Genomic DNA, 2,500 nt, shown 5'->3' with positions numbered 1-2,500 from the left:
GAGAGGAGGGAGTTGAGAGTAATTGTGAGCAAGAGTAAGGAGACGAGATGGAAACCAGGAAGATGAGCCACGAATGTTGCTATAGAATATTATTTCGATGGACAATGAAACTAGATTTGGATTTGTAATTTATATTTGTTTGAGGGGTGACAAATAATGGATTCAACTAGAATTGATGAGAAGAATGGCAGGATTTGGTTGCGAGAAGGATCATGGAACGAAAACTAGGATGTTCCCTTGAGAAGCCGAGATGGGAAATTTGAAATTTGAACTTAACATCTTTATGTAAGTGAAGTATGGATGTTGAATGCAGTTAAAAATAAAATGGTTGAAAATGTTGAGATTAGTAATTTGTGTAGTATATGTGGTTTAAGCACAGTTGAAATGTATAAAATTAGTACTGAAAAATCAGTTTTTTAAGATGGTTTTGGTCATAGGTCGAACAAAGAATGTTGAAACGATTTTTTGTTTGAAGAAGAAGTAATATAGCAGCCATTTTGTACACGCGGAAGGAATGACCTAGAAAGGTAACTAGGTACTTGGGAGATTTTTTATAGGTCATTAACCTTTATATCCAAGGCATGCGAGATTCATTCAGATAGACACAATTAGTGATAGAAGCTGATTAAACGGTTCCGAATGATGATTCTGGCTTAAACTAAGCCCATAGAAATTAACTTAGTAGATTGATCTCATCAAAATCTTGAGCTGGCTGGAAACATGCACGCTCTCGTAGAGACATCACAAATAACATCTTTGAAAACATGACGGAAGAGAAGTGAAGTAACTGAGAATTCCGAAAAACAATGATTGAAGTTAAAGTTAGCTTAGAATAATAACGCCTTTTAATCAGAAGAACCTGTCATCTTGCCGGTTGCTTTCCCAGTTTCCCCTGGCTTGGGTGCGTCACCCGGCAAAAAAAAAAAAAAAAAAAAAAAAACAAAAAAAAAAAAAAAAAAAAAAAAAAAAAAAAAAAACTTGATTTCGGGACACATTTGTTTGCAGTTGCACAGGACCCTCTGTCAGTTGCCGCCCCTTTGTGTTTAGAATTCAAACATGTTTGGGAAAGGGTTGCGAAAATCGTTAAATAGGCGTCTGGGCGAATTTTAGCAAGAACATGAATCGGTGATGGAGAAGCACATTTGTAATTGAACAGGACCACAACATAGCTACTTACTTGGCTTTGTGTTTGCGTCCAATAATATCCATTAACATTAAATAAAACTCAGTGTTGTCCGCATAATTGTTTCGTGGTGTTTTGACACCCCGATCAGGTACACCCAACTCATGTTGACTGTTTTTAGCGTAGCAGTAATTCTCTTTAAACGATGTATTACAGACATACATTTATTTTTCCGCCAAGCAAAATTACGAATCATTTTAGTGAGATGTAGTCTAGGGTTTTTATGTCGGCAATTACAGATTAGAACGGATTCTCTTTAGAGAACTTTCTTATCGATATATTCCTTTTACTGGGTATTCGTAAGTTTATTTTCAAGGAGGGATACTCTCATTGGTATATCATTTTAAAAGCTGAATTCTCTAACTTTCTCACAGCATGTACACATAAGCAAAGATGAGGGAAGCCAGCTCCTGGCAGCTGTCGCATATAGAATGAATAGTGATATCTTGTTATTAGAGGATTTGTGTGGACATCCTAGCATTATCCATTCTCTCTCTCTCTCTCTCTCTCTCTCTCTCTCTCTCTCTCTCTCTCTCTCTCTCTCTCTCTCTCTCTCTCTCTCTCTCTCCCCATTATTTTCGGATCTCCTTCAGCTTTCTTAGCCGTAAACACCTTGTGATTATTTATTTCACATTTAGGTGTTTTATGGGTATTATATTCACTTAACGTCTCTCCCTCTCTCTCTCTGTCTCTCTCTCTGTCTCTCGTAATTTCTTTGAATATTTTACATATTTTCAGATTTTCGTCTCATTCCTGCTAGTTTTTTAAATGATGAAATGCTTATTAAAGTATTGGATAAACCACTGGAATATTACAAATCTATATTTATAGTCAGTTTTCAGTATTATTTTCTTAAAATTAACCCTTCTCTCTCTCTCTCTCTCTCTCTCTCTCTCTCTCTCTCTCTCTCTCTCTCTCTCGTATTCCAGCAAAACTCACCTGTTTATTGATATTAAAAGTTAGTAATTAAATTAACTTGGTTAATTCAAAACTCATTCGGGGTTAAGCCAATGTAAGGTTTCATTTGGAACCATGATTCCATGAATTCCAGTTTGCAAAACTGGAATGAGGATTCTCGGAAGGAATTGAATTAAATTTCCAGGTCTACGTGTTTTTATGTTTGTGAGTTCCACTGGCGTTGTACATTTTATTATTTTGCAAAAGTGACCTAGGTTAGTGGTTTCTCATGTCAGCTGTACGTCATCATGATTTTTACCGTCTACCGAGTATATTTTATGAACAACGATAAATTTTGAACCAAAATTATGAAATAATATGGAAAATAGTTAGCACTTTTATCCATTCCTATATATCCAG

Source organism: Macrobrachium nipponense, chromosome 8 (assembly GCF_015104395.2).
Source record: "Macrobrachium nipponense isolate FS-2020 chromosome 8, ASM1510439v2, whole genome shotgun sequence".
NCBI lineage: Eukaryota > Metazoa > Arthropoda > Malacostraca > Decapoda > Palaemonidae > Macrobrachium > Macrobrachium nipponense.
Note: the sequence above shows the minus strand (reverse complement) of the source record.